Source organism: Rousettus aegyptiacus, unplaced genomic scaffold, assembly GCF_014176215.1.
Source record: "Rousettus aegyptiacus isolate mRouAeg1 unplaced genomic scaffold, mRouAeg1.p scaffold_m13_p_16, whole genome shotgun sequence".
Taxonomy (NCBI): domain Eukaryota; kingdom Metazoa; phylum Chordata; class Mammalia; order Chiroptera; family Pteropodidae; genus Rousettus; species Rousettus aegyptiacus.
The window spans coordinates 7,702,036-7,722,602 of NW_023416291.1; the positions used below are offsets into that span (position 1 = coordinate 7,702,036).

The window sequence follows — 20,567 nt, forward strand, 5'->3', positions numbered from 1 at the left end:
AATAATCAACTATCTTTTAAAGCTATTAAAAATAAGGAACACTGTGTCTTATATAGGCACACATACTTGCTGTTTTTGATACTAATGCCTTTTCTTATCTTTCATTTTTCTCTTTATCATGTTAAAGTAAAATGAAGCAAAAAATAGCACAAAGGATAAGGGGGAAAATGGAAGCATACAGTTACAAGGAACTTTACCATATATAATGTATAACATTATTTTAAGGTAAATTCTGATAAGAGAAGTTTAGCCAATAAGTCAATAGTGGACATAAAGTGGAATCATAACAACATACAATCTGAAAAAATATATATAGAGAGAGAAGCACAAAGAAAAATATTATGCACCAAAACAGAAAAAAAACATGATGGTAGATTTAAAACCATTTGCCTTAATGGTAGTGGCCGAAAACAAAACTATTCAATATAAATATAATTGAAGATACTAACATAGTTTAAATATTTCTGTTATCCACATCAGGAAATAAAAAGGTTCATTTAACTTTAATATTATATTATGTTTAAACAATTTTTAAATATTATTTCAACATATAATCAGTATAAAATTCATTAATGACATATTTTATATTTTATTATACATTTTTGAAATCTGGAATGTATATATTTTTTATAAAACATATCTGAGATACCAATTCAGCAATTTCAAAGCTAGTTTCTACTACATTGAAATATGCAGGACAAACAAACAAATAAGCAAACAAATAAATAATGAACTAAGTTTGTGGAATGACAGCAGTATTACAATATTGATATAACTGAAACTCATTTGACAAAATATAATAAAAATAATAATTAATTTTACATACCTTTCAATGTTACTTTTGAAGACATGTTATGATGGAGTCTGATATTAGAAAAAAAAAAAAAAGTACCTCTTGTAGTTTCTTTTTAAAAAGGCTACCTAAAATTGAACTACACTGTATAAGTGTAAGGTATATCAACTATCTTCTTTAATTTCACAAATCCAATTCATTTCAAATAATCGGCTCCACTGATGGAAACTCATTTTCTTATTTCATACATGTGAACTGTAATAACACCTGAAACCAAGTTCACACGTAAATCAATATTTTCAACTATAAATGTCATTTTCCCCATAGATTTTGCTACTTTCGACTTAAGAATCATCATGGTTCAAAGTACAGGTTTATTCCTTAGAGCAGCAGGTTCTTAGTGGTGAAATAATCACCCAGATATGTGTCATTGAACAACTGCCCTTTTAGATTAGCTGTATTTACTAGAGACATAACTAAAGTCATTAAAGAGAACTAACAGCGAATTTAATTTAAGACATCAAATGAGCAAAATACTTTACAAGGGCTGAACTGTTAATGTTATGATAATGTTATGCCATGTTAAGAACAGTTCATCTTGCATTTCCAAGGAGATGAAGCATGATACACGCTTTTCTTGAATGCCCACTGTGAGGCTTTCCATGGTTTTAATTCTGCTCTATCTCTTTATGACAAGACATTACACAAACATAAAGGTAGCCACAATTTTAGAATAGAGCACATAGTTATTTCATTATCTTAGTAAGCAAATTATCTTGGTCACAGAGTCTCATTGAAATGTTAAAACATTTTATTAGACCATACAAAACCTACGTGATAATAAAGCAAGTTGAATGTTGCCCTGAAGAGAATCATTTCTATTTCGATGTCTAGTGTGTCTAATCACATTACTACATTTTTACCTGCATCTTGACAGATGTTTGCCAGTAGTTCCCACCGTTATAAACCTTGTCCTTTAGAAGAAATATGGGATTGAGTAGGAAAATAGTAAACTCTACTAATGTTCACGCCTGCCTTGAGAATAGCCCAGCTCATATATCTGTATAAACTTCCTGGTTTTGCCCAGGACTAAGAGCCTGTGGGACTGTCCACACTAAACCAGGGCAACTCAGACAAACGGATAAACTTGTTAGCAGCATACCTTGTCTTGCTGACTTGTGCTCACTTGGACCAGAAGAATAATACAAGCCTAAGGGAGTGCTTTCAGATCTGCTATCATTAACAGAATAGCCTCACGGATAGTAAACTTGATAGTCACTAATGCTATTATCTATTTTCTCCAGGGCCCAGAGTCTTAAGCACTTGAACTTTTACTCTTCTGTATATCAAATTGACCTATGCTGCTGCCTTACCCCAATAGATACTTACTCCCCACTTGAATGATAAGTGCATTAATGCCTCTAAAAGAAAGTATTTGTGTTGTTAAGTAGTTACTGTCTGAATAAGAGAAGTGACTCAAAGTGGGAAACTGGAGCAGTATGGAGAGTCATTTCAACAGAGCTAAGGATAAAGTTTTCTAAATCCAGCAATAGACAGGGCATTGTTTGGCTAAGAAAACCTACTCCTTTTATAAATAAGTATCTTTAGAAATTAAAATAGTGAGGAGCCTGTAGGACATATTCCTGCGATAGCATAGCCCTGTTTCACAACTTATATGCATTGACTTAAAATATATATATAAAGATAGCACTTAGAACAACACAGGCTTTGGAGCTAAAGTGGATGAATTGAAATTTTGGTTATATTCCTTTCCTGCTATATGACCTTTAACTAGCCAACAACTTTGCTGTGCCTTAGTTTTTTTCATCAGTAAAATAGAGATAATAAAAATGCATACCTCATAAGTTTGGATGACAGTTAAGTGACACACAGTTGACCTTTGATCAACACAGGTTTGAAGTGTGCTGGTCCACTTATATGCAGACATTTTTCAATAAATGCCGTCTCATGGCCTCCTTGTTTAATTAATTTAACACATGTAGTTTTAAAATTGCTAAACCGTACAGCTGTGAAAGACAAATATACCAGTTTGAATCTAGTGTTTATAATTTATAATTCTATGCATGTCCCTCTAACAACTGCTTTAGCTGTATCTCACAAATGTTTATATGTTGAATTTAATTGGTATTCTGCTCAATATATTTATTAATTTTCCTTGAGGCTTACTTTTTGACCCACACATTTTTTTTAAGTATGTTTAATTTTTAACTATTTGGAGCATTCCCAGGTATCTTTTCATTATTGATTTCCGGTTTAATTCCTTTACAGTCTGAGTATCACTTTAAAGATCATTGTATTGCTTCATGTTCCTCTACAAATTGCTGATAATCCTCTTGCTCAGAACTATTCAATGAAAGACACTTTCTCAGAAGTTCCCCCCAAATTTTATACAGGCTCTCAATGAGGTTCATGAAGTAAAAAACCTAGAAAATATGATGGACTCTCCCTATATTTATTTGCAACTCCCAGAGACTTCACTTACTCTTGCCATAGCACGTTTAATCACTGTCATTAATTTACCACTCACCCTAGTTGAATCCTGAATCCTTCTTACTAGTAGCCCAAGTGAGCTGGTCCTCGTGTCTCTCTGACTCTCTGTATTTTGTAGATCGGTTGGTTAGCCTTTGATTGCAATAACATATCAAGTTAAAAAAAAAGTGAGCATTTTCTGTTTGGCTGAATTTTTTTGTTAGTTAGTTTGTTTCAGTTTGATGTTGAAATCCTTTCAGCTTACTATATACTGAGCAGAAGCTGGAAGTCTGGAAGTTTATGAATATCCTTAAATAAATTCCTGTCCTGTTTACTTCAGAATTCCCTTAAGCATCTTTCAAATAAAATACTGACTAATATGGTCCTTGAAAAAACAACAGATAAACTTTCAGACTTTGTGTATGTGCCACATGACATATATAGATATAGATAGAAATCCATAAAAGGATAGATAGGAATAAGAAGTCATAGTCATTATTACCTGGATACTGATTGTAAGAATCAATTTTTGGCTTTATATGAAAATTTCAACCTAGCTATGTTACTCCAAGTCAATAAGTTCAACCAAACATTATTCTGTCTCAGAATTGTGCCTCTGGAATTCCGATGCTGCTGAAAAGTGGGAATCAATATGCACCACTATGAGTTGTGGCTTTTAATAGCAATGATTATTATGAGTCGCAGTCTATAACAACGTAAGATTTTTCATTCAAGAATATTAAGCAAATAATATGTTAAAATTCAGGACACACTTTAAAGTGAAGAAAATCAAGATCAGGGATGATTGAGAACTAGGTATGTTAAAGTCCTATAAAGCAGAGGAGTCTGCTAGGGAATGCCTGAGTCCAATGGAGGAGGAGAAGGTTCAGGTAGATGAGCAGAATGCAGCAAAGAAAATCGTCATTAAGCTGTACCCTGCTGCCTTGAACAGTTGGTTGATTTAGAATGTTAGAGGCAAAGAAAAAGAGGTAGATACACAGGCTAAAATTTGCGAGTCAGCACCCAGATAGGAATCTAAACACAGGTCTTAAAAATACTGAATAAGTATAAGCTGGTCCACAAAGGTATTGCTAGTGAATTTCAGGTATAGTTTTGAAGCATGAACTATACTAAGGTTGGGTTGTAGCAGAATAGATACAAGCAAATCAAATGGTAGTAATGACTCTGTAGTTGGGGACCCAGAGTTAAGACAAGGGAAATTATCGCTATGGACTGAATTCTTTTCCCTTGAAAATTCACATGTTGAAGACCTAGCCTCCAAATAATAGCCTCCAAAAAGCTGGCTTTTTGTCAAGTATTATTTATATATATTTAGAGGAGGGACCATTGAGTGGTAATTAAGATTAGATGAGGTGGAGCCCTTATAATGGGATTAGTGGCTTTGTAAGAAGGGAGAGAGACTGCTCTGTCTATCTGTCTGTCTGTCTGTCTCTCTTTCTCTCTATACCTCTTTCTCCACTCTCCCCACCCCCACTCACTTCCCCACCATATGAGTACTCAGAGACACAGTGGCAGAACACGAAACAGAAAGAACATTCTCACTAGGGACAAAATTGGCCAACAACTTGATTTTGAATTCCCCAGCTTTCATACTTTGAGAAATAAACATCTTCTATTTTAGCCATGCAGGTTTTGGTATTTTGTTATAGCATCCTTATCAGACTAAGATGGTAATAAGTATAGTTTAGAAACTCTACTAACCTAATTCTATTTCAACTTTAGATGCAAAATTCAATAACCACAGTCAGTAACTCAGGAAATATCCATATGTCTAACTGAAAATAAGCAACATAGGGATGGAGATATTTTCCTTTCTATTCTTAAGAAAGGAAGAAGAGGAGGAAGAACTTAATTTTTACACTACTCTTCCAAGACACAGGCAGTGACCAGTCAACTTTTCTCTTCCCCAGTATTTTTTTCATTTTCTATATTTTCTTATTACTAGAAGGTAGTAATTTCAGAAGAAAATTTGAGTCCCTGAGTTTTGTTCCCACTCTCTGCCAATTCACTTTTATAAGCTAGTAAATTTTTTTAAAGTATTTTGATAAGTTTTGGAATCATCGTAAAATATATCTAGCTCATTTTCTGCTCTCATTCCTTTTTTTATTTCTTAACATCTGCTGAGCATTTTTCGCCATAGGCTCCTATATCCACATGGTATGCAGTAGAACAGAACCCAAATAAAGTGGTAATTCTTACTTGCTTTTTTTTTTGGATTCTGTGGCAGCCATGAAATATCAAAAAATGTGATTAAAAGTTGTCAGGTATTATATATTAGTGATAATGACTGAGTTTACAATTAAAAATAAGATCTGATCTTACCAATATAATTGTTTTCTTAAATCTGTTGCTGCATACATGAAATACTAGTATTTTATCTGTGTAATTTAAGCTAAAATCAAAGAATTTACCTTCATCACTTGAGAGAAAAGGACTGAAATATTTAAGCATTGTAAAAAAATGACAGATTATTTTTCAATCAGCTGGCATTAAACTATGATACAATAAAACTCTATAATGATATTGAAAAATTCAAATTTTAAAAAACTTACATTTTCTGGTATATAGCTCCTTCGTTTATTTTTAATTTTTTTTCAATTAATAAGGATATCTGGATCTATTAAATAATTATGGACATCAATGATTATCCTGTGCAAAAGCTTCTACTTGCAGAGTAATCATTTTTATTTTAGTGTTTTTAATATTTTATAAGAATTTTATAATAAAGATGAATTTTTATTGATCCAGTAAAACATTGTACTGCCTTGCTCACATAATGCTTTGTTTTTAACTTTTTTTTTTCCTGACTATTTTACTGTCTCTGTGTAGACAAAGTTAAAAGAAATTGTATGTGGCATGTCATTCTTTTTTGACAAAACCTTATTTTTTCCTAGATTTTGCTTACAATTTTACCACCCGAATGAAAAATACTTGGTTCAAGGAGGGCACAACCATCTCATCTTTGTGTTTCTCTTGCTTCCCCTAAGCTAACATTTTGTTTACTGTGCTTTCGTGGATGCTCTTAGCTGAACTCACACCAGACAGATGTAGAGCATTGTCATTAAAATGAGCTTTTATGACTAGATTAACTGGTGGCCCTTGCATAGTGTATTTTCTTTCCATTAGATATGAACATTGGCTCATGGATGACTCCACTGAAACTACTTTAGTAATTGAACGTGATGCCTGACAAGAGATTCTTGTGTATCAGTAAACTAGAACAGTCTACCTTGAACAGGCTGATATTTTATTTATGTTGCACTCTCTTAGCTTCTCTAGAGAGTCTGTTCCTCAGTTCAGTTTTTCAATTATTCCATTGATTTTGGCAGGACCAAGACATTCAGCCTAAAAATAGATCATGTGTATGACTTAATTTTTTACGATCTTCACACCAATCAAGAGTTGAGAACTCTTATTGATTGGACACAAAATGAGGGAATATCGCAGAAGCATGCCATGGTGCAGTAATATTTAAACTTTGTATATATAGAGTCACCCAATGGGCTTATTAAAACATTCCCCACCTTCAGATATTATAATTCTGACTGTTTTGGGTAAGGGTGCAAAATACACATTTTAACATGAATTCTCAGGGGATTTTAATGGAGGTAACTAGTCCATATTTTATGGAAAGCAAGCACACTGGAGTAAGTCCGATGATGTTGAGTTAGTCAAAACTAGCTTTAATGTTAGTTGAAGAATTTTCTACTATTGTAGGATTGTGGTGAGTATTAGAAACCTGGTATAACTGTTCAATAATTGTTATTTACTTTCCATTAGCTAGCATTTTGTTTAATCCAAGAAACATACTATAAATAATTTAGATTGCTTAAAATAGAATTCCTTCCACTTAAATAAATTGACGGACTCTATCAACTGAAAGACTCCTTCAATTTATTACATATTTTATATTATATATTACAAACTTTTTGAAGAAAAGAGGTTTTACTTAAATTATATATGTTCCTTAGCACAGCATACACCATATATTGATACTTCGAACCTCTTAATCTGTGTAAATTCATTGGATTATTATTTTTCAATATCTCATCCTACAGATTCTGTTTACACAGGAATTAAGCATTTTAATTTTCTTGTCATCTTTGAAACAATATACAAAATGATTCTCAAAATTTAGAACACACAGAACAGGTGCAAATCTATCTTTTGATTGGAATATATTTGACTTGCTATGAAGGGTGAACTAAATCATCATTTTTTAATAGCTTGATTTATGAGGACATAATAGTAATATGATAATACCTACCAGTAAGCAGAAATGATATGATCACAATAATAGGGGAAAATAATTATAAGATGAGAGATAATCGTAAAATGCCTAGTCTTCTGAAAAATCCTCAACAACATGAAGCTTTAATAAACTCTGAATCGTATAGGGATTAATACCGTTTTGTCTGTTGTAGAGAATTATCTTAAGTATATTCCAGGAGTCAAAGTTGAAATTCTTGGCAGAGGAAAACTGTACAATTTTATCATATAAAAAAGTGTTCATACCTCCCAAAGATAAAATAACCTTGAAGATTAAAATAATAAAAGTTCCAAAACACAACTGCACATTTTCTAATGAAACGACACAGTTGCTTTCATTTTAGACAGCATTTTTGACAAAGTTCTATAACTGAGGTTAATGACAATGTCTGAAGGGCATAAGTCTTGAAGGAGAGTAGAACTGGTTCAGAAAATTGAAGGAAAAAAAAGAGAAGGAAAAATATATTTGGATAAGATAACACAGTATAAGGCAGTAAATAAGAATAAAAGTGAAAACAGATAATCAGATATATTGAGTTACTCTAAAATGAGAATAAGAGGTATATCAACATCAAAATCAGTTGTAAAAATGTGCAAATGCGTGCCACTAATTTTTTTCAGGTTATGGCCAAATAACCATTCCAATAATAATAATAAAAAGACGTGTCAAAGCTTCTCCATACTGAACAATAGCAAATGAGTTTGCTCTTACATGAAAACATTATTATGTACTGGTTTTTTATGTAGTCCCTGGTGGAATTTAGCACAAATTTATGAAAGATGAAAGTGATTTGTATACTTGAGATAAATAAATGCGCAACAATAGAGGGAGTAAGGACTTCTCGCTTCTCACTCCTTGTATTAATGAATAATTTTCCACGCCCCATCTAAAAAAGGAAATTTTTGTATTTAGCTCTTTAGCCAGTTGACAAGTTGACATCATCATAATGTCTGTATAATTTATCATAATCAAAATCACAATGAAGCATGGACTGTGCTCAAAAGAGAGAAAAATTCTTATAAATTAGAAATTAGCAGAATACTTTGTCAAAGTTAATTCTAAAGTTTTCTGGTACACTGCCACTTACAAAGCAATCATTTAGGGTCTATCTATATTCCTCAGATAGAATTAGGCTCTTCCAGGGACTCAGGATACACTTGAGTTAACAATGTAGTTGAAGAATTTTAAAAAGCATGCTCACTTATATAATTTAATTAATATTTACAAAGTATCACATGAAAAAGATGATCAAACAAAGTCTTGGTATAAGAGTCTTGAGAAAATAAAAAAAAACTGCTATAGTAGGCAGAAATTATTCTTAAAAGCGAAGCATGTTGACTTTGATTTTGAACCAACAAATATAAATCAATGCAAAGAAAATAGGATTGGTACAATTTGACAGTGAGTCTGAAAATAAGCAAATTCTCTAATTTTCCAAAACAGTAGTCGCGTACTTAGAAGTGATTAGATGAAAAGTGTGGAAGGAAAGAAGAAAGGAAAAAAACGAAAACGAGGTTAGGGTTTTGAGTAGAATTATTATGTAATAACATTATCTGAAGAGGAATATTTGCCACTTGTGGGAGGAACCGAAAGGATTGGAGACTAAAGAAAAATGGGGGACTTATTGAAGAAATATCCAAATATGTCAAATTGTCTAATCCCAAGGCAACAACCCGTTCATACTCACCTTCGTGCAGTGGATGACCTGTCTCTCCAGCTCCCTTATTGCACCCCTTAGATGTTCTTGCTGCCAGCTTGCACAGTTTGCATTCCATAATCAGTCATTTTCTTTTAGATACCACTTCTTCCCTTATCTTTGGACTCCCTGTTTATCATTGTTGGTTATCGCTTGAAAAAAAAAATCTATTGGATCCAAATCTTCTATTCTGAATCTGCATCAGTGTAGTAAAATGTGGCTAGAGAAAAACTTACTACTCCCCAAATTGGCATCACTTAAAAATAAAAATGACATCAAATGATGTCATTTACCATCGCTATTAAGTATACTTCAATAGTTCCTTGAATCTTTACATTTTTCTGTATCCTTAACCCCCAATAATTCTTCCCACTCCGTATTCTTTACTAATAATCTTGTTTCTGAATTCTCTGAGAAAGTTGATATAATCAGAAGGGATTTTTCATAATTTGACATTCTAATCATATATTTTGGCTTCCTGACTCATATTTACTTGCTCTCATACACTTTCTTCTTATCGGGGATATTATTCCGGTAAGATTCCATTGATCTTTTGACTATGTTTTCACTTTTTTTTCCCACAATCTACTGTTTAATTCTATTCAGTATTAAAAAATAAATGTCTCCTGTTTTAACCAAAGCTTACTTTCCCCCAAATTCTTCCAGTAACCATGCACCATTGATTTGCTTTTCACTATAGCGATATTTCTCAAAAAGATATATACAATTACTCTCTCCTATTTTTATTATTGAAAATGCTTCCAAGAAAATCGGATATGACATTATCATTAAGATTCTGTTTGAAACATGTCAAGCTATCTGTGTGTTTAAAGATGGATGCAAAGTAATCACCAAGTTCAGGATAGTGCTTACCTGCTGTGGACAAGGAGATTGTTTCTGGGAGGACAATGGAGCTTCCACTGTATTGGTAGTATTTGGTTACTATGCAGATATACCTTTTATATCTTGAATTGTTTCAATATTAAGATAAGTCTGGACAGCACTGAACTAAATGTGGAAACAACCATAGAAGAGGGATTTAATGAGCTATACATTTTTCCTTCTCATGCTCCAAACTAGCCAAGTCTTGTATTCTCATTACCTTGCCTCAGGGACATACCTCTCCCACCCTTTTAAACAAATAACTAAAGCTTCTTTTGATTTGTGATTGCCTAAGAATAGAGAAGAGGTGCAGACAGTCACCCCAAGGGTGATGTGGGTTGACTTACCCACCACGCTCCAGAGCAGACATCACCTGCTGTTAGGTGGAAGCAGACTGCGTGTCCTGCAGTGTGGAGTGGCCTGACCTGCAGGGTAAAAAAGTTGTGACCGGTTAACAAAGTTTTATCCTAAACTCATGATCTTTAAGCCAATCCAAAGGTTTCCGTTAGGTTTCCCTCAAGTGGCCAGAGTCTGATTCAATCAGCTCTAATCACAGTCATTTTGGTAGTAACTGAATGGGTAGGAAACAGTGTCTGAATATTTACAGAAATTAAACTTTCCCTTAACCTATTTGAGAGGGCCTCAAGATTTAATTCGATTTCAGAACTAAAACAACGTGTCCCCCTCCTCCACATCCAAATGTATGAACTAAAATTTAAAAAGTAGCGACATTTTCATTTAACTAAAATAACAAAAAAAACCAACCTGTGATTTCTGAGGTATTCACAGTTCTTTCCCATGACCCCCTACTACAAAGCTGCTGAAGAAGTCATTTAATAGTTAAGTGTGCATATCTGTCTGAATGTCAGCTAAGGGATATTTTGATGAGTATTTGTGTATTACGCATTTAAGACTAATCTAGAAGGTAAAGACATTTTTAGAACATTTGTAGTATAGCTACACCAAAGGAACTGTTGGCAAAGAGGGAGTGATTCAGTTTATTCTTTTACAAAGCCCTAATTTATCAAGTTAGTTTGGGCTGAATATCTCCTGCCTTCCTCCTCATCTTTCTTTCTGCTTTATATTTCAAGGATATCATCATGTTTGCAAAATCCTAGATGCACAATTGAGTTATTGTCCTCTATGATCTTTTCTCTTTAAAATAACTCATTTATAAATATCCAAATAAAAATGTGCCTTTGGCGACAAAAATGAATTCTTCACCTTCTAGGCTACAGAAATATGACCAAAGCATTAAAAAAAAAAAAAAAAAACCATTTTATTAACCTCCATTAATTTAGTAGCTCTGTTTTTAATAATGAGTAACAATGCAATCCTGAGGAAGTTTGTGTGAGAGAGTATATGTATGCGTATGTAATTACACATACAAATTAGAGTTCTGAATAATAGTATCATTACTTTGAGAGACTACTGAGAAAAATAAATGGAACTCGTTTTCTACTTATCAACTGCTGAGTGTCCTAGGCATTTATCAAGACACACTAACTAATTTTAGAGTTAAATTGAACAATCTTTTCAAATTGCCATGAAATTTAAAAATCCATAGAAGTAATTCTTCTCTATTTAATCAAACTAAAACAGCCCAAGATCCCTTGGTACATAGGATGAGAAACCATGATTCAATTAATAATGATGGAAAGTATGTGACATATTAATAGAAATACTTAATTAAAATCTTTATAAATAATAACATTTATAAGTGTCACACACACAAACACACTAATCTGATCGAAACTCTAAGGCTTGGTTTTTGCCAGTGAGTTTGTTCCATTTTTTGATATTAAGTGACTGTCTACAATTTATCGTAGTTTATACAATTTTTTTTCTAAACGGCATGTCTAAATAGTAGTGCTCCATATTTTTCTCTGCTTTAGTCATTATTAGAATATTAACCTTGATACTTATCAGATAAAAAGTGGAACCATATAAGATATTGCCTAAACGCTACCATTTTGCAATTAAAGGGGCTATAAAATGCTAATTTGTCAAATTTATATCCTTGTTTTAAAAAATAGAAATAGCTGTAGCCAGATACAGGTAAAGGCAATTTTTAAAACTGATTATTCTTATTAATGATTAAGAATCAGATCCGGAGAATAATTATTCATAATATATACCTCATATATGTTTATGGTGGAAATGTAACTTATCATCATCCAAGTAGGAGCTATTCTGAGAGTGCAATAGATTCCATCAAGGCAGCTGTCATGGACAATCCAATATGTATGGTTAACCTACACATTTCATTTTCTCATCCATAGAGTTGGCCACTATCACTGATATTTTTACATTTTTTTCCAAAATTTTAATAGTTTGTCACTATCACTGGCATTTTTTACATTTCTTCTAAAATTCTTTCCCAAAATTGACCTATTTTACTTCCTTATATTATTAGCAGAATTTTTCCTGTATATTTATAGTTAATATATTTGACACCGTTGATCTCTTTATTTAACTGTTCTCTGTGGACATTTTTAAATGAGAAATACTGCCTCTAAAGGTACAGAGGAAACTGGTGAACTTAGATACAATTCTACTTAATAAATGATATTCTCAATTCTATTTTTCCTTATTAAAATACACAAATACTTAAGCCCAAATATTTTCTAATGAAGTTTGAGTTTCATTTCTCACTACTTTCCTTCTACAAACACACAAGACAAAACTCACCAGATATTTTATTTTTATGTCCTTTTGAGTGCTTCCTCAAACTTAGATACTACACATTATAGGCATTCTCATTTTCATTTATTTCAGAAAAAAATATAAAAATATCCCACTGAAATAAGAATGCAAATTTCCCCAAATTTCCAACTCAATTTTAGATTTTCCAAACCACAATACTAGAATTTCGAAGTTAAACCCAATATACAAACTCTTCTGTAATTATTTAGTTACTATATTGAGTAAGCTACACTTTAGTGTCTGCCTTGCTTTTGTTGGGATAAATATTAAGGCCAATTGATTCACGAGCTTTATTTTAAATAACTCTGATTTGACAAGCTGAAGGTCTTAGATCTTTATATATTAAATAATTTCATAAAATAGTTCTGAGGCCTGATTTTAACAACATGTAACAAAGTTTAGAAAACTCAATGATCCCCCCAAAAAAGTGTAATAACATTGTAGGAAACTTAGATTTACTAAGTAATTTTTCATGTGCTCAAACATTTCTAAAATTAAATTGACGTAAGATAGCAAAGAGATAATTTGCATACTGTCAGAGTATTTTTTAAAAAAATAAATATCAGAATTTTTAAAATGTTAGTTTGGTATCTCAACTTAGAGACAAAAATAATTGTGAATTTGTCGACAGCTTGTATTTTAATTAGTGTAAATTGCCACTTTTTTCTACAATAGTATATTATGTATACAACACAACCAATTCTAAGTGCATTTATTCATTATTACAAGTTTCTTAATGCAGTAAGCGTACTACTTTTATTACAGTAGTGCTTTCTGCCCAAATTGATTTAATGTTTAAAGCCTTCGATAACATCGAAACAATTGGGAAGTTTTCCTCTCCTAGTGAGCCAACACATTATCAGATATCAATGTAGGTTTTATACATTCAAAAAATATTGGGAAACAATAATGAACAAATTAATTTAGGAGATCAATCCTTTGATGTAAATTATATAGCCATCTCTCTGATTTTACTTCCAAAGGACAGAATCAGAAATCAAGTCTGTATAATAAATGCATCAGTCTCAAATTCAGAATTGTGAGCCCCCAAATTGCACTTTCTTCTAAAAAGGAATTTTCTCAGCAACTTTTACATCTTAACATTTTTCAAAGCTTAATTCCTACACCGTTACATCAGATATTTTCCTTGCAACCTCTTTTTATAATTTCCCCTCGAGACCATGAACATGTCCTGAAAACAATTGATACAAAAATTAGCTTTAATAAAACCTTCCTCATAGCTCTCTGATGTGGATAGAGAACCATCTTCTGTCAGCTCCTGGAACTCTTGCGAGGCAAGAGACTTGTACTTTCATGCTCTAAGATAAATGTAAACAAATAATTGTCTAGGTGCAGAAGGCAATTTGCATTTTATTTCAGTGAGGTAGAAGATTTAGCTGCAACAGAATTTTGGGGGGGAAGAGAATTGAAAACTAGACAGTAGGTTCTGACCAGCTTCCTCTAGCTCCACAGTCCCTGTAAGAAGGAATTCAATGAGGTAACTGTCATGTAACAAGAATATCCACATACTAATAGGTAGTCCCCAGCCTAGAAAGTAAAATTCCAATGGGCAAATATTTTAAGGGTCTTCTCTTTTGGCATATTTCTCACTCTAAAAGAGGTTGTGAAGATCACTTAATTTTGAGCACAATTTCACGAGAAATTAGGACTCTATTAGGAACCTGAAACCACTGATTATTATCTTTTCTCTTATATATTCTTGCAAATACATTACGGAGTTTGTTACTGAAGACTTGTCTTCAGTGACAGAATTGTCTGTTTCTGCTACTGGATAACATTATGTACTTTGGTTTCATCCTTGTGTTAAACTCCTATTTGTTTCTATTAACTATCAGGTAGTCTTGCCCTTAATTTTCTTCATTCAAGGTTTTTTTTTTTTTTTCCTCTGCCCAGCTATGGCTAATCTTTAGCTCTTTTAAAAAATAAAATTTAAATAACGTATAAATATATAGAGAGCATTCATAAGTCATAAGTATATAAATTTATGAATTTCACAAAGCATAGTGAGCATCCAGATTACAAATAGAAATTGAGTAGTATTGCAGAAGTCCCTGTTTCTTCATCTCCCAGATATGTTTACCCTAAGCATTATCATCTGTTCTTCTGATGTTTAATATAAAAACACTTTGCCTGATTATGAGCATTATTAGTTAAATAGATTCGCGTACACTCTCTCTTATTCATGGAGGTAATGAAGAGGCTTCTATAATAGCTGAAATACAGTTATTATATTTAGAAAAAGGGAAAATATATGTAAATATAAACAACCCACAAACATGAGAGCACTCTAAATAATAACATTAAGTCTAGCCTAATTAAATGCAATAGGCTTGTCCATAAAGTGAGGAAATATTTGGTTCCACACTTAGTATCTCATTATGTAAAGGAGGTAAAAGGAGATGAAGTTCATCTAAGCTGATTTATTATAATCTTATATAAATGAGAATGATCCTCATTCACCTCATGGTCATGTTTACCTTTTAAATAAACCATTTCTTCTGAGGGTAATAACATTTACTAACATTTTCCAAAGGTGTTAAAGAATTTAGAAAGGAACTATGCACCTGTACATTCCATATAGTTTTCCAAAGGTCTTTATAAGACCTCTAGGTATTAAAAACAGTTTTGGAAAAAACTTATTTTGGAAATTATAAAGCAAAAAATGCCAGAAATGACATCGCAAATGACTTTTAAAGGGCAGAAAACTTAATAGCCCTCTTAGATAGAGTCTACAGTTCACATAACAAAATATCAAGAAAATGACCAGGTTCACCTTGGTTTTCAAGGTCTCTTTGTTCATTTGTGTTTATTTTCCCATCTACTTTGATATTATACTTGTAGTTCAAACAGCGAGTTTCAGAGCAACATGATAGTGTACATATCCTCAATTTAATACATTTAGAAGTCATTACTAACAGGTTTTTTTCTTGTTCTAAAAATGTTGAAATAACCCAAAAGCTTTGAGGTTATAAAGATCATTTACTTTTCTATGTCCCAATTTGTTTGATTATAAGGTGCGAACAATGTGTCTCATCTACTTTGGTCTTTGGAATTTTAAGGCTTAATGAGTGCAAAAAGTTTCTAAGGACTTTACAAGAAAGTAGGCACATAAATAGTATTAATGACATGTCTGCTAGATAGCACTGACAAATGTGTGAAACATTATTTCCAAATATCAAAAATGTCAATATATACACTTTTATCGGCTCTTAGCACTAACCTCTAAGAAGATCAAAGACCCTTCTCTTTTGTGTAATAATTTCTGGAAGCTCTTAAGCTCAAAATTTTTAAAAGAACATATCTAAATGATGAAAAAAAATGTTCATAGCATTAAGAAAAAACACAAAAGTTTGGTATAGACCTATAGCAATCATGTCAGATAACATGGTAAATAATGCTTTAAAAAAAACACTACCAAATCTTTTCTGAAATAAGATCAAAACGGAATAGATACCTCTGTCATCTATAAAAACTTGTCATTTTAGAAGTGAGGAAAGTAGCTGGAGAAGTACTAAGATGATTTTTTGTTTTATCCCTTTTATAAGAAGGAGTGTGGTCTTCAAAATAGAAAGAATACAAAAAAAAAAAAAGAGAGAGAAAAGCCTCTTACAAGAAATAATGCTACCCTTAATGAATTCAGATCTATAAGCTCAAGAAAGTTTGTTAAAGGAGTCACTAGTGGTTACCCCCAAACCAACTTTGACAGTCTTTACACAATAATGGAAAAAGGAAGATTTTTCATAAAATTATAATGGGCCGATGCTCCAAATTTTGAGGAATATTCTAATCTTGCTCTAGGTAGACTATCAAGAGAGTGATTTTTAATTTCTCAAAAGAGAATTAAACACTTAAGAAGTCATAGATCTTTTATAATTAAAATTTATAACAGTATCCATCTGTCTTGACATAGTTATTTTATAGATTATAAAATCAAAGGGCAAAAATTTTAACAATTTTTCCAAATGCTTTACTAAATGACACTACTTTATTATATTTGAAAACTGGGCAAATTGTGTAACCTTCCTGTGCCTCTGTTTTTCCATATGTTAAAAGGGATTAAATAAGGATAACATTTAAAATGTCTGGCTCCAACTCCAAAATTTATACATTCTAGTATAAAATTTTAGATTCTCTTGACACCTGACAAAACTAAGACTGTCTATATGACTCAAGAATCATATTTTTGTTCATTGTCATTTTTTAATATTTTATAAGCACATTGGTAAAATCATAGAGTGAGTGTGGATTTTGTTCTACAGATTTTAGCCTATGTGCTTTCTTATGCCTTTTTATATTAAAAAAAAATTAATTCTTCCATATTTCCTGTCCCCTAAGCAATGAGATCCTGAACGCATACTTGTCTCTCCACCCCACACTTATTTTGCTAAAGTTTCTATTTCCTCTAAAATCTGCCAACTCTCCTACCAGAGTCCCTTCCTTGTTCTCGTTGCTTGAACTTTTATGCCTTGTTCTACTCCTCTGGTGCTCCTGACAGCATTCTTTAAAACAGTCTGTTGAAGAGGTTGCAAGTCGCCACCATTGAAATGTACTTAAACGGTGTCTGACAGCAAAGTTATCAGGGTTTCTCACCAGTTCCTGACACACACCTGAGATCTATTACCAAATAATCTTACGGCTCATACAAAGTAGTCGTGGCAGTGATTGAGGGTCGGAGATGGAGACACGAGAACAGGGATTTTTTAAACCATAGAATCACCCAGTGATCTTTTATCAAGTAACTGTGACCAGGACACTCCCCATAACAATTAAATCAGAATCTCTGCAGATGGGGCCCCGGCATTTGTGCTTTTTAAGAGCTCGCTGGAAGAGTCCAATATGTAGTCAAGATTAAGAACAACTGCTCAGTGCAAATATCCCTTAAGGTTTTCAGCTTCTTTGAGGCTGGAAGGGTTAGAAATCGAGCTACTCAAGGGCTTGGTGGCATAAGAAGAGTCACGAGGCTAAATAAGAGGAGAAAACAAAGCCATGTGACTAGAGTCTACCAATATCTCAGGTTATATACAAGCAATATCAACAGCAGATTTACAAAGACTTAGATGGAAAAGAAACAATTTCTTTTCAGTAAGCAAACCAACAGGAATGATCCCGTACTTCTAACATTTTAGTTTACTTCGACTTGGTCGGGAAACCTCAAAAATAAATTGTAATTGAAAACAAAAAATTGACCTGATGAGATACAGCGCACTTCTTGAAGAATATTGCTATTTTTTTGGAATCATAACAAGACAATGCAATTGTTAATAGAATATTACATTGTAAAATAAAAATGCTAGGATGGCTTTTTATTTAGTTGTTTCTCCAATTAAGTTACCATTTTCTGTTTATAAATAAGTACCTCTTCTATACTGATATTTGAACCATAGCCTAAAATAATAGTGTTGGCAATATTAATGAAATGTTTTGAAATTTCTTCATGGCATATTGCATATTCTTAGAATTGGATCTTTTATATCTGCCAATTTACTTTATCCGATTTAATAACAATTATGAAAAATAAAGCTTAGATAGGAATGGCAGTATTATGCATTCTTGTGTTCACAAAAAATAAAACGTTAAATGATCTTAATTTTTCTTAGTTTCTCAGCCTCCAACATAATACAATATTTTTATTGGAGTATGCAATTGTGAATGACTGCACAGGTATGCATTAAGGATGAAGAAATAGTTTGCCAATTATAAAATGCCACAAACGTTATAATATATCAGTTTTAAACCAACACAGATCTTTCTTTAAGACTTGTTTTAAGACTAGTTGTTTATATGTTAAATAGTCTAAAGTGATAGTGTGCTTTTCTTTCTTAATCTTTAGACTAGAGGTTTTGAGCACAGGAGTAACATTATTTGCAGATTTAATTACCACAGTGGAAAGGTTCTTCATGAGTAGGACAAGAATCCAACAATATCTGCAAATTTTTTTTAGAAGATAGATTTGAATATGTGCTCTACATAAAAGTGTTTTAAAAGTCGACTTAAATGTGAGTTATCTCGGGATATTGTTTTTGATTTTGTTTTTGTTTTGTGGTAGGTCTATTTATTTTTTAGTTTATAAAGTCCAGTGTTTTTTCCAGTGTATTTTCTCACTCTCTTATCTGCTGGCATCATCCTTAGTCATGTAAGCAGATCTATTCATGTTCTTCACCTGGCTTCACCTCTGGAATCACCTTGTTTGGAACATTCACTTCTTATTTATATGAAGATAATTCATTCAGATTCACAAACTTTTTTTTTTAAACCATAGCTAAGAAATAAAACTTCATTATAACAACACTAGATAAAGTCTGTCAAGTCAAGGAGTATGCCTGTCATCCTCAACTATATATCCTATTACATTGTTCAGTGCTAGGATCATAGTTTAAGCTCAACACATTAACTGCTCAATTATTTAAATGTCATATCCATCACAATCATAATAACTATTATCATCAGTATTGACATGAATCTAATTGTTGTTAACCAATTACCAACTTCAACTGATTAAATATTTACTTAATTTTAAGTTAATTTACTCACTGCATTTATGCCAAAACTACTCACATGGTAGAAATCTGTGGTCGATTTTGAATACCCCAGACTTGTACTTTCCAAAATGAGAGTTACTGGAATGTGTGGCTATTTAAATTTAAATTACTTACAATTAAATACAATTAAATTTTCAGTTTGGTAGCCCTGTAATATAAGCTACCCTGCAAATATTTAACAGCTACATACAACAAGCGGCCACCATGCCGGACAAAGCAGATACAGAACATCTCCATTATTCCAGGGAAATCTATTGTACAGAATTACATTAGAGAGTAACTAATAAGTGTCCCTCATGGCTCTCCAAATTGAATATTAATTAAATGACAATATATATTTTAAGCCCAACAAGCTGAAATATAGCAGGTGAAAAATCTAGCCATAGATTTTGTGTATGATTTAACAACCCAACAGGCAAAGGTAATTTTGTTTAAATAGTCTGTTTTTGGAGCTCTTGTGGTATCACTGCTTTCCTGATTGTTTTTCTCAGTTCTTTTTAGAAACTTCCAATAAATACTATTTATTTATTCAAATACAACAAGAGAACCATATCATCTTCACTGACGAGACTGGCTACCAAACTAAAATGGGTATACACATAGATTCCATTTACTATTCATTTAATAAGATTCATAACATTCATACCCACAAAGTTCTGTAATTTGATTTGTTGGCAGGAGACTAAAAAGAGTCTTATTTCAGAGAACCACGTATAATGAGATAGTTGTTGAAATATGTTTCTTTGGGTGTGGAAACATCTTTAAAAACACTTGTCTCTGTTGAGCTGCAAACCTTTATTGCTTCCTTAGACATTTCTCCTTATTCTATTGTAGTCTCTGTTAAAGCTTATAGAATTGCAAAAAAATTATAAATTGTAGACATTTTAAAACAAATTGACATTAGTCAGCGATCTCATCTTTATTGCTTTACATTGTCACTTCTTTTTATCTCTACCCAGTCTTAACCAGCTGGTGATTTTAAAATGATCTCTTTTACTATGTATTTTTGAAATATATAAAACATTAGGTAGAGCTCAATAAAAAAAAAAATTCTGTCTAGAAACAAGAGGGCAAGATTTGTGAGAAAATAAGCTTTTAAAACCATTGCATTTTTAGTTCTACAATGTGGGAGACTGGAGCAAATGAGTA

General features: G+C 32.3%; 1 long non-coding RNA gene across 3 annotated transcripts in view; it reads right to left on the minus strand.

The window, feature by feature from the left end:
- The window catches only part of LOC107516236, a 141,171-nt gene that overhangs the window by 4,145 nt on the left and 116,459 nt on the right, over positions 1 to 20,567 (minus strand). For 2 of the 3 annotated variants that reach the window (XR_004954846.1, XR_004954847.1), the window contains exon 2: positions 827 to 10,577. This is a non-coding gene — a long non-coding RNA (uncharacterized LOC107516236). The remainder of the gene's footprint in view (positions 1 to 826; positions 10,578 to 20,567) is intronic. The other variant, XR_004954848.1, reaches the window with a different exon arrangement.